Below are 12,801 nucleotides of genomic sequence, written 5' to 3' on the forward strand. Positions count from 1 at the left end.
AGTCTCAAGGGAATCTGCCCTCATCTAACCAGGTGAATACCAATTAAACCTACAGAACCTTAGTTATAGCCAAGTAATCCATGCCAGCAGTTTTCCATTTTCCTTGCACAGTTGAAATTGGTGACTCCCCTCAAGTTCTTATCCCACAAATCGGATATCAGGACAACCTTGATTTTTTCCAGTTTCTGATACACAAACAGGAGTTGTTTCTTCTCGGTTCATTAGTGCTCTTTGTCCTTGCAAAAGTATCATCTCGTACACCCACTATTTTCAACACATAATATGCCTTTCATTAACTGTAGACTCGCACAAACGCACCCGCAAAGAAAGAATATTACATCACAAGCAAAACTCCATGTTGAAGGTGAAACACAAGAGGCCAAATATTTCAGGCCTTTAGTTATGTTAACTTAATAAAACATACAATACACATTTGAAATACATGATAAGTACATCTTGCAATCATAAATGAAAGCAAGAATTATAAATGGTAAATTCCATTCAGAATTGGTGCAGGCATGTGAGGAAATTGGTTTGATTTGGGCCCATAATTTGCATAAATTGTTTCTGAGTGCCACAATTTTGTTCTGCATTTGTGAATTCGCAAGTCACTGGGGTGTTTAGCTCTATAGAGTTATATTGAAGCATTGCCCTTGATACAAGATTAATTCTTAGAGGATTCATGATTGGATCAAAAACTTTCAAATGCGTTCCATTATTCATATGTCCTGATGATGACCCTACAAACAACTAGGGGTTGTAAAGCCTTTAATGCTCTTTTTGAAGCTAATTGGATATGACTAATTGTGTAGTGTTTTCAAGCACCCTGTATGGGTGTCGTTGGTTGAGTTTTGGATCCATCGATTTTATGTTTCAACACTGTTGATAGTGTATCTTTGCATGTTGTGTTTCTGTGTAGCCATTTTTTATGGTTTTGATGGGTCTTTGGTATAATTATAATTGTTTTTTTCATTATTTTGTTGTTGGCACCTTTATAGATTATTTTATGTTTTAAAAAAAATCTTTGATTTATTGAGTCTCCTGGAACTATTGTAGTTAAAAATGATCATCAATGGTCACAACAGAGTTCTACATTGGGACTTAGTCTGTGAAACTAAAGTCAAAATCCTTCAGTTGGTCAAGTCGCCAGGCTATATCTGTTGATAGGTTTCATGAGGCCAGGTACTTTATTGCACAGGGCCCACTGATGTGCTGCTGCAGAGAAGCTCAGAGTTGGAGAAACCTCTTTCTTTAAACCAGTGAGGCTGTGCCTTGGGTAGATAGACTGGGTTTGTTCATTCCTGTTCGCCAGAGGTATGGAAATCCAAAATGTTTGTAAGTCCCAGCTTTTCAGAGGAGGTATGACAAGTACAGTAAGATAGGGCCAGGTTTCCAGGACCTGAGGGACATCACTTGGTAGTCTACTTTTCTGTCCTGGTTACAAGGGAATGCAGCTGCAAACTCTCAAGGCTCTTCTCTTGTTACATACAGCAGGTTTATTCCTCTTCTCTCCCTTCATAGTTCCATAAAGTGTTCTAAAAATGCTGTCTGGAGGTGGCATATTTATGCCTGGCTCCAACTAGTGTATTACTCCAGTCTTCTCCCAAAGCAAATGGGTAAATGTTTCCAGGATTAGCCCTACCCACTTTTAAATCTGTCCCTGTTAGCCCTTCTGTAAACAATCCCACAGTTCCCCTTTACTCTTAAAATCCAAGATGGGAGAAATCCTTTCCTCTTTGTGCAGGGCCTGTGGACTCACCCAGAGGTGTGACCAGAGTAATAAACACTCTTCTTATCTGAGGTCACCCTAAACCGATTCTGAAGGTAGCTCTCCCGCAACTGCATTTCATACCAGCCTGATTAGAAAGGCAAAAGCTAGGGCCTTTCCAGGTGTCAACAAACATTTGCCTGTTACAGGGGATACCCCTTTGGAGTAAATTAAGTTCCTGGGCCCACCCCAGTGGTCTTAGTGCAAGGGGAAGAGTTAACCACCTCCAGAAACCCAAGCCATTGTTCCTGCCCTGGGATCAGTTTATATACTATTCATCAAGGCTAAATTTGTGGTTGGGCCACTGCTTAAGAATGAATGCAAATTAGCCCACAGCAGCTTCATTCAGGGTAAAGGTAACTTTCTAAAATATACCTTTCCCTACTATTCATTAAAAATGCAATTTCACACCACTGAGTTGGCATTTTAATGACTATTAAAATAGTAGTTTCATCATTTTTTAGTTGGACCCTAACCAGAGATACCAACATCTAATCTTACTATCTTTTCCCATTGTTTCTCTTTAGGATAGCCCAGCAACTTCTGCAAGTGAAAATAGCTTTTGGGTGCTCGTCACCATGAGGACATGTTAACTTTAAATTTCTACTGTCCTACCTTCATATACAATGCACACTGGCTTGTGGGCTGCAAGGCCTACTTGAGGTGACGTTTTGATATTTAAAATGAATGCTTTCACCTATCATAAAAGGGTATGTTGAAAGAATGTGCTGTAGGTTTTACAGTGCAGCATTCAGGATACACAGGATAGGCCTGAACCCATGTTTGCACTGTAGTTGATGGCGCTGTAGGTACTGCAGTCCTCTCATGCCACTACATTTCCAGACCCTCTGTTCACTTTCTACACCATATAGTAGGGACTTACAGGCAAGTAAAATGTTCCAATGAGGAATAAGCCAAATTAACCATATCTAAAAGGCGGCACAAGCAGTCTACTAGAAGGGGTAAATTGCAGCAGAGCAGATAAGGAAAAAATCTGGAGGGACAACACACAAAGTATAGTCTTTCCTAAAGTGATTATTAAAAGGAAGCATGATTGTTACAAATGAAAATAGGGCATTTTACACAAATACATTTGCATGTGCTAACTCTTGACCTTTCCAGACTGGTCAACATAACCAAATGATATTTTTTTCTCGTGCAAATTCAGTGTCAAGTGGATGTCAGTCTTCACTTATTAGTCTACATTGAACATTCTGGGACTTGTAGTTTCTCATTTTAGATTGACACTATGGCTGAAAAATTGCAGTAAGCAAAGCACTTGTGACTAAAAAGAAATGACTAGCTGGCTTGTGAACACTAAGGCCCTCATTACAACACTGCCGCCCGCCAAGTTGTAACCGCCGTGCGGCCGCCAATGCGGCCGCACTCCCGCGGTGCACATTTTGACATCCCCGCTGGGCCGCCAGGCGGAAAGAGAGTTTCCGCCCGCCGGCCCAGCGGGATGTGGGCCGCAACATGGGAGCCGGCTCCAAATGGAGCCGGCGGTGTTGCGGCCATGTGACGGGTGCAGTTGCACCCGTCGCGCTTTTCACTGTCTGCATAGCAGACAGTGAAAAGCCGCATGGGGCCCTGTCAGGGGGGCCCCTGCACTGCCCATGCCAGTGGCATGGGCAGTGCAGGGGCCCCCAGGGGGTCCGCGACTCCCCGTACCGCCAGCCTTTTCCTGGCGGTTCAAACCGCCAGGAAAAGGTTGGCGGTAGGGGGACTCGTAGTCCCCTGGGCAGCGCTGCTAGCAGCGCTGCCCTGGCGGATTACTACCGCCAGGGCCATTGTGGCGGGAAACCGCCGGCCCCGGCGGTGCGACCGCAGCGGAAATACCATGGGAAGCACCGCCAGCCTGTTGGCGGTGCTTCCGTCATTTCAGCCCTGGCGGTCCTGTACTGCCAGGGTAGTAATGACCACCTAAATGTGCTGTGTGGGAATCAATAGTGCAGTAGTGAAAGACACACAGAAAATCGGGGGTTTCTGGCACCTGCAGTGCAAGCTTCACTTAAAAACATACAAGTTACTGTCAGGGTTTATAGTTATAGACATAGTTGCCAAGTGAAAGGCATGTCAAATTCAAGGGAAAAACTTTCAAATAAAAAAAATGAAAAAATATCCTTAGCCTCAATATGTTATTTGGTTATTGTGCCAGATGCCAGCAAGCAAACTAGGGTGCTACTGGTTACAGCACATGCTCCCCTTGTTCTGTAGTAGTTTGCATTTCACAATTTGAAAAAATCAAAATGGGTAACACAACATGTCCATAATGATTATGTCCATAATGGTTATTAACACAATAATTATTTCTAACAATGTGCATCAGTCGTTGTGTTTTCCAATATATTTTTGCAAGGGGATACCAAAAATAACCTCTCACTCATTTATATATCTTAGTCCTCACTTTTCAGAGGTTTCCTTTTAGGCACTGGCCATTTTAAATGGCCCTCTAATTGTTAGAAGTTTACAGCTCATTTTGCAATTTTTATATAATTCAACAACCTTTCACATCTGGTTCCTTTGGAGAACACCAAATATAATGGCCCCTATGGCCTATATTTGGTAACCACAATTTTTCTAGGGCTACAACTTGCCAGGATACAATTTGACATTTCAATATGTTGGCCGGATGAACACATTAGTTTTTGTGCCAATCAGAATCATTGCTTGAGTTTTCCAACAAATTTTCCTAATCAACCAATCAGTGTTTGTAAAGCGCAACTACTTACCCTCGAGCGTCTCAAGGGATACCTCATATTACGGCTCATGCATTGCTGTAATATTTGGTATTCCCTACTTTTCAAGGGTTACCTTTTAGCCACTGACCAATTCAAGGTGCCTTTTATTTGATAGCAGTCTACCATATCTTCTAACATTTTTGGCTTCATTCCACAAGCTTTCACATTCGGTTTCTTTAGGGGATATAAAATATATTAACCCATGTGAGCTACAATATTTGGTATCCCCTATGTGTCTTGTTTTAGAGCTTACCAGGATTCGATTTCACAGGGCTTTCTGTTGGCTGGGCGAACACTGTATTTTCCTGCCAAATAGCACTCTTCCCTGTGTTTTCCAACATCTTTTACTATGGGGATACCACAGATCACTGCTCCTCCATTGCTGTAATATGTTATTCCTTACTTTTGAAGGGTTCCATTTTAGTCACTGACCAGTTCAAGTTGCTTTTCATTTGATAGCAGATTACAGTATCTTTTCACATTTTTTCATTCATTCCACAAGCTTTCACATCTGGTTCCTTTCGGAGTTACCAACTATAATGCCTCATATGGGCTATATAATTTGGTATCAGATAATGTTTTTCAGCTTAGAACTTACCAGGATTCAATTTGACATGGCTTTCTGTTGGCTGGGTGAACACAGTATTTGCCTGCCCAATAGCACCCTTCCCTTTGTTTTCCAACATCTTTCACTATTTGGATACCACATATTACGACTTCTGCATTGCTATAATATCTGGCATTCAATGCTTTTCAAAAGTGTCCTTTTAGCCAATGACCAACTCAAGTTGTCTTGATTTGGGCTATAATATTTGGTATCCCCTGTGTTTCTCGGGTTAGTGCATACCAGGACTTAATCTGATACAGCCTTCTGTTGGGTAGGGGAACAAGGTATTTGCCTGCTAAATAGCACCTTTCTCTCTGTCTTCTAACATATTTTTCTAAGGGGATACCAAATATTATGGCTCCTGCGTTGCTATAATATCTGGTATCCCCTACTTTTTAAGGATTACCTTTTAGCTACTGACCAAGTCAAGTTGCCTTTTACTTGATAGCAGATTACAGCTTTTTTTTTGAATTTTTCATTTAATTCCACATGCTTTCCCATCCAGTTCCTGTGCGGGATACCAAATATAATGCTTCATATGGGTTATTATATTTGATATCCCCTATGTTTCTCAAATTAGAGCCTACCAGGATTCTATTTCACATCGGTGTCTGTTGGCTTGGTGAACACAGTGTTCTCCTGCCAAAAACCACCCTTCCCTGTGCTTCCCAACATGTTTTACTAAGGGCATACCACATATCACGGCTCCTGCAATACTGTAATATCTGGTATCCACTACTTTAAAAAAAAGTTTCCTTTTAGCTACCTAAGCTGTCTTTTTTAATAGCAGACTATAGTATCTCTTCACTTCTTTGGTTTAATTCCGTAGGCTTTCACTTCTAGTTCATTTAGGGGATACCAAATATAATGCTTCATATGGGCTATAATATTTGGTATCCTCTATGTTTCTTAGATCAGAGCTTACCAGGAATCAGTATGACATGAGGTTCTGTTGGCTGGGTTGACAAAGTATTTTCTTGTCAAACAGCACCCTTCCCTGTGTTCTCCAACATCTTTTACTATGAGGGCACCACATTTTATGGCTCCTGTGTTGCTGTAATATCTGGTATCACCTACTTTTTAAGGGTTACATTTTAGTCACTGACCAATTAAAGTGGCCTTTTATTTGATAGCAGACTATTGTATCTTTTCATGTTTTTGGTTTCTTTCCACACGCTTTCACGTTTGGTTCCTTTGGGGGATCCCAAATGTAATGCCTAATATGGGCTACTTTATTTGGTATCCCCTATGTTTCTCATGTTAAAACTTACCAGGATTTGATTTGACATGGCTTTCTGTTGGCTAGGTGGACAAAGTGTTTTCCTGTCAAATACTGCTCTTCCCTGTGTCTTCCAAAATCTTTTACTAAGGTGATACCACACATGACGGCTCCTGCATTGCTATAATATGGTTTATCCACTGTTTTTCAAAAGTGTCCTTTTAGCTAATGACCATCTCAAGTTGCCTTTTATTCGATAGCAGACTAAAGTATCTTTTCATGTTTTTGGTTTGATTCCACAAGATTTTACATTCAAGTCGTTTAGGGGATACCAAATATAGGCCCTCATTACAACCCTGACGGTAAATTCCGCTTACTGCCGAGCAGAAGACCGCCAACATACCGCTGCAGCCGCAGAATTCCGCTACAGGTATTACAACCCACAGCCCGGAATCCGCCACAATACAGACACCCACACAAGTCCACCACACCAAAGGTCAGTGATAAACTCGCGATAACAAAACTGACACCGTCACGCCAACAGGAATACGCCCACACTATCACGACCCACAAATCAACAAAGCGGTCTTTCAACCGCGGTAAACCATTGGCGGTACACACTGCCACGCTCAAAATACACACACATTTACAAAACACAACCACATTGGACAATTCGAAATACACACACCTGATACACATATACACACCTCACCCACACACACAATCCAATATAAAGCACACACCAACATCCCCCACAAACCCTTACTACCCGAATTTTGAAACCACGCCAGAGAGATACACTACCAAAAACAACACCAGCATCCACAGACACACAACACCATCACTTACACAACATCCACGCACCTCAAACAACACACACCAACACCCCCCTCACACATCACAATACACACCACCTCACACATCACCCACACCACATCATGGCACCTCAACGACACCCCAGGTTCTCTGAGGAGGAGCTCAGGGTCGTGGTGGAGGAAATTGTCCGGGTAGAGCCACAGCTATTCGGATCACAGGTGCAGCAGACATCCATTGCACGGAAGATGGAGCTATGGCGCAGAATCGTCAACAAGGTCAATGCAACAGGACAGCATCCAAGAACTAGGGATGACATCAGAAAGAGGTGGAACGACCTACGGGGGAAGGTGCGTTCCGTGGTCTCCAGACACCAGATTGCTGTACAGAGGACTGGCGGTGGCCCCCCACCTTCTCCCCCACAACTAACAATATGGGAGGAGCAAGTCTTGGCTATACTGCATCCTGAGAGCCTCGCAGGAGTAGCAGGAGGACTGGACTCTGGTAAGGCAGATCTTTACTACTGTATCCCCCTACCCTACCTGCATGCCATCACATACTCCCACCATTATCCTCACACCCATCACCCCAACAACCCACAGATGCCCCACCAACACAACCCACACATCCCAAAACCAAGCCCTGCATGTAACACCAATGCATGGACACCCATCACCCAAGCATGTCCACTACAGAGACTCACTCATGCTCCAAAATCACCGATCACACAAGAACCAAGCCAACAATGCAAACACTGGAGTACAGTGTCAACCACCCATTGCACACGATGACACACATACAATAATTATGCATTTACACCCCAACAGGACCCCTACCCAACGTCATCGGACAGGAGGTGGCAGACATATCCAGTCCCCCCACAGAAGAGGCCCACAGTGATGACAGCAGCTCTGCACAACTGGATCAAGATGACCAGCCCGACCCATCTGGGACCTCGGGACAGTTGGTTCCCCTGACACTGTCACAAGTCACCACAGAGCCTCCGCCCTCAGGAAACACCACCACAGCACCCACCCAGCGGGCCCATCCCTCTGTCCCCAGGCACGTCAATCAGCAGTGTGCCCACCACTACAGGAAACACAGGCAAACCCACCAACCCAAGAAAATCAGGGACCTGGGGGCAGTGGCAGTGGGCACACGGTTCAGGAGACAGAGGCACAGGATAACAGGGAAACTGGGTGGACTGCTGTGCGACAGGGGGAGGACAGGCCCCGGGAACCCACTCTCCACGAGGCACTCTCCAACATCATGGGAGCTTACCATCATTCCCAGGAGACAATGGCAACAGTACTGGCCAAGTTTCAGGAGACCCAGCGGCTGCAGGAGGAACACTACTTTGGGATCAGGGAGGACTTGAAGTCCATTAACACCATCCTGGTCACCATTGCAGGGGTGTTGGCAGACCTCGCCAACACCAGGAGGGACACAGTGGCACAACAAGGGGCCCCTGACACTAGCCTGGACGATGAACAGCCCTCCACCTCCGCCGGCGCTAGTGGACAGGAGGCACCACCACAGGAACAACAGGACACCAGCACCCCATCCCCTGCAGATGGAGAACCACCCCGCAAACAGTCCCTGAGATCCAGGAACAAGACAGAGAACACTGCTAAGATACCCGCCAGGAAATGAGACCCCCTGAATGTCACCCTTCTGTCCCACTATGTCAGCCTGTCCATCCTTAAACTGCCATTGCTCCACTTCCTATGCCCCTTTGGACAATGCCCCTGTGAAACAAATAGACTGGACTCCGTTATGGACATTCCTCCACCATCCCCCCAGCCCATTTTACAACCCCCTCCACTTATTTGCACAGGAATAAACACACTTCAATCACAAAACAATCTGGAGTCAGTCTGTGCTTTCACAAATGTGTAATTGAAAAACTATGGAATGTAGCAATTTCAATTTACTTGTTCACATACCAATGTAATACAGCTGTAGGCCAGCAGTAAACATAGCAGAGGTGTAGGAGGCTGGCCTGGCTTGTAGTGGGTACCAGAGGTACTTACACCTTGTGCCAGGCCCAGTTATCCCTTATTAGTGTAGAAGAGGTGTTTCTAGCAGCTAAGGCTGATAGAAGGTAGCTATGGCAAAGCAGCTTAGGCTGAACTAGGAGACATGTAAAGCTCCTACTATACCACTGGTGTCATATGCACAATATCATAAGAAAACACAATACACAGATATACTAAAAATAAAGGTACTTTATTTTTATGACAAAATGCAAAAAGTATCTCAGTAAGTACCCTCAGTATGAGGATGAGAAATATACACAAGATATATGTACACAAACCAAAATTATGCAGATAATAGCAAAAGGAAGTAATGCAAGCAATGTAAAGTTACAGTAGATTGTGATAGGAGCACATAGGTATAGGGGCAACACAAACCATATACTCCAAAAGTGGAATGCGAACCACGAATGGACCCCAAACATATGTGAGCTTGTAGAGGGTCGCTGGGACTGTAAGAAAACAGTGAGGGTTAGAAAAATAGCCCACCCCAAGACCCTGAAAAGTGGGTGCAAAGTGCACCTAAGTTCCCCAAAGAGCACAGAAGTTGTGATAGGGGAATTCTGCAAGGAAGACCCACACCAGCAATGCAACAATGATGGATTTCCTGACAAGAGTACCTGTGGAACAAGGGGACCAAGTCCAAGAGTCACGATCAAGTCGGGAGTGGGCAGATGCCCAGGAAATGCCAGCTGTGGGTGCTCAGAAGCTGCCACCGGATGGTAGAAGCTGTGGATTCTGCAAGAACGAAGAGGACTAGGAACTTCCCCTTTGGAGGATGGATGTCCTACGTCGTGAAGAAGCTTGCGGAAGTGATCCCACGCCGAAAGGCCGCAAACAAGCCTTGCTAGCTGCAAGGGTTGCGGTTACGGTTTTTGGATGCTGCTGTGGCCCAGGAGGGACCAGGATGTCGCCACTTGGATGAGGAGACAGAGGGTGTGCCCAGCAAGTCAAGGAGCCCTCACAGAAGCAGGCAGCACCCGCAGAAGTACCTGAACAGGCACTTAGAAGAAAAGTGAACCGGAGTCACAAAAGGGAGTCCCACAACGCCGAAGGACAACTCAGAAGGTTGTGCACTGCAGGTTAGAGTGTCGGGGACCCAGGCTTGGCTGTGCACGAAGGAAATCCTGGAAGAGTGCACAGGAGCCGGAGCAGCTGCAAATCACGCGGTACCCAGCAATGCAGTCTAGCGTGAGAAGGCAAGGACTTACCTCCACCAAACTTGGACTGAAGAGTCACTGGACTGTGGGAGTCACTTGGACAGAGTTGCTGAGTTCCAGGGACCATGCTCATCGCGCTGAGAGGGGACCCAGAGGACCGGTGATGCAGTCTTTTGTTGCCTGCGGTTGCAGGGGGAAGATTCCGTCGACCCACAGGAGATTTCTTCAGAGCTCCTGGTGCAGAAAGGAGGCAGGCTACCCCCAGAGCATGCACCACCTGGAAACAGTTGAGAAAGCCGGCAGGATGAAGCGATACAAGGTTGCTAGTAGTCGTCTTGCTACTTTGTTGTGGTTTTGCAGGCGTCCTGAGCAGTCAGAAGTCGATCCTTTGGCAGAAGGTGAAGAGGGAGATGCAGAGGAACTCTGGTGAGCTCTTGCATTCGTTATCTGGTTATATGGTGAGATCTCCAAAGCAGAGACCCTAAATAGCCAGAAAAGGAGATTTGGCTAGGTAGGAAGGAGGATTGGCTACCAAGAGAGGTAAGAGCCTATCAGAAGGAGCCTCTGACATCACCTGCTGGCACTGGCCACTCAGAGCAGTCCAGTGTGCCACAAACACCTCTGTTTCCAAGATGGCAGAGGTCTGGGACACACTGGAGGAGCTCTGGGCACCTCCCCTTTCCTTTGTCCAGTTTTGCGCCAGAGCAGGGCTGGGGGATCCCTTAACCGGTGTAGAGTGGCTTATGCAGAGATGGGCACCATCTGTGCCCATCAAAGCATTTCCAGAGGCTGGGGGAGGCTACTCCTCCCCAGCCTTCACACCTATTTCCAAAGGGAGAGGGTGTTACACCCTCTCTCAGAGGAAGTCCTTTGTTCTGCCTTCCTGGGCCAGGGCTGCCTGGACCCCAGGAGGGCAGAAACCTGTCTGAGGGGTTGGCAGCAGCAGCAGCTGCAGTGGAGACCCCGGAAAGGCAGTTTGGCAGTACCTGGGTTCTGTGCTAGAGACCCGGGGGATCATGTTACATGGCCATGTTCGGAGTTACCATTGTGACGCTGTACATAGGCAGTAACCTATGTACCGTGCACGCGTGTAATGGTGTCCCCGCACTCACAAAGTCCGGGGAATTTGCCCTGAACGATGTGGGGGCACCTTGGCTAGTGCCAGGGTGCCCACACACTAAGTAACTTTGCACCCAACCTTCACCAGGTGAAGGTTAGACATATAGGTGACTTATACGTTACTTAAGTGCAGTGGTAAATGGCTGTGAAATAACGTGGATGTTATTTCACTCAGGCTGCACTGGCAGGCCTGTGTAAGAATTGTCAGAGCTCCCTATGGGTGGCAAAAGAAATGCTGCAGTCCATAGGGATTTCCTGGAACCCCAATACCCTGGTACCTCAGTACCATATACTAGGGAATTATATGGGTGTACCAGTATGCCAATGTGATTTGGTGAAATTGGTCACTAGCCTGTTAGTGACAAATTTGGAAAGCAGAGAGAGCATAACCACTGAGGTTCTGGTTAGCAGAGCCTCAGTGAGACAGTTAGGCATCACACAGGGAACACATACAGGGCACATACTTATGAGCACTGGGGCCCTGCCTGGCAGGGTCCCAGTGACACATAGACAAAAACAACATATATACAGTGAAATATTGGGGTAACATGCCAGGCAAGATGGTACTTTCCTACAAGAGGGCACAAAGTGGGACCCAAATCTGTGAAATGGAAAGTCAAAGTGACAAGTCAGGGACCATGCACTAAATGAAAATGACACACTCATGCCTGTTCCAACAATAGAATGAGATTCTTACCTGTGTCTCACTGGAAGTATTGCCTGATGATGTTGTTTCGGTTGTCGATATCCTCTACTTCTCCCTCCTCTTCTTCTCTGTCCACAGGCTCCACGGCTGCCACAAGACCACCATCTGGCCCATCCTCCTGCAGAAAAGGCACCTGGCGTCGCAAAGCCAGGTTGTGCAGCATACAGCAGGCCACGATTATCTGAAGGATCCACCTGTCAGATGGAGGCACCGGAATCTGGCCTTCAGGAGGCCGAAGGTGCGCTCAATCACCCTCCTTGTTCATCCATGTGCCTCATTGTAGCGTTCTTCTGCCCTTGTTCTGGGATTCCTCACTGGGGCCAGTAGCCATGACAGGTTGGTGTAACCAGAGTCACCTGCAAATGTCGAGGGACAACTGTTAGACACACACTAACCCTTAGTGACAACCCCATACCCAGACACCTATGTCAACTGTATTGGGACCTTGACCTCACCTATTAGCCACACACGGTGCCTCTGGAGTTGGCCCATCACATAAGGGATGCTGCTATTCCTCAAAATGTAAGCGTCATGCACAGAGCCAGGATACTTGGCATTGACATTGGAGATGTACTGGTCTGCCAAACACACTGGCCAGGAAATGGAGTACAGACAGAACCTGCACTAGAGGG

Source organism: Pleurodeles waltl, chromosome 4_2 (assembly GCF_031143425.1).
Source record: "Pleurodeles waltl isolate 20211129_DDA chromosome 4_2, aPleWal1.hap1.20221129, whole genome shotgun sequence".
Lineage (NCBI taxonomy): Eukaryota > Metazoa > Chordata > Amphibia > Caudata > Salamandridae > Pleurodeles > Pleurodeles waltl.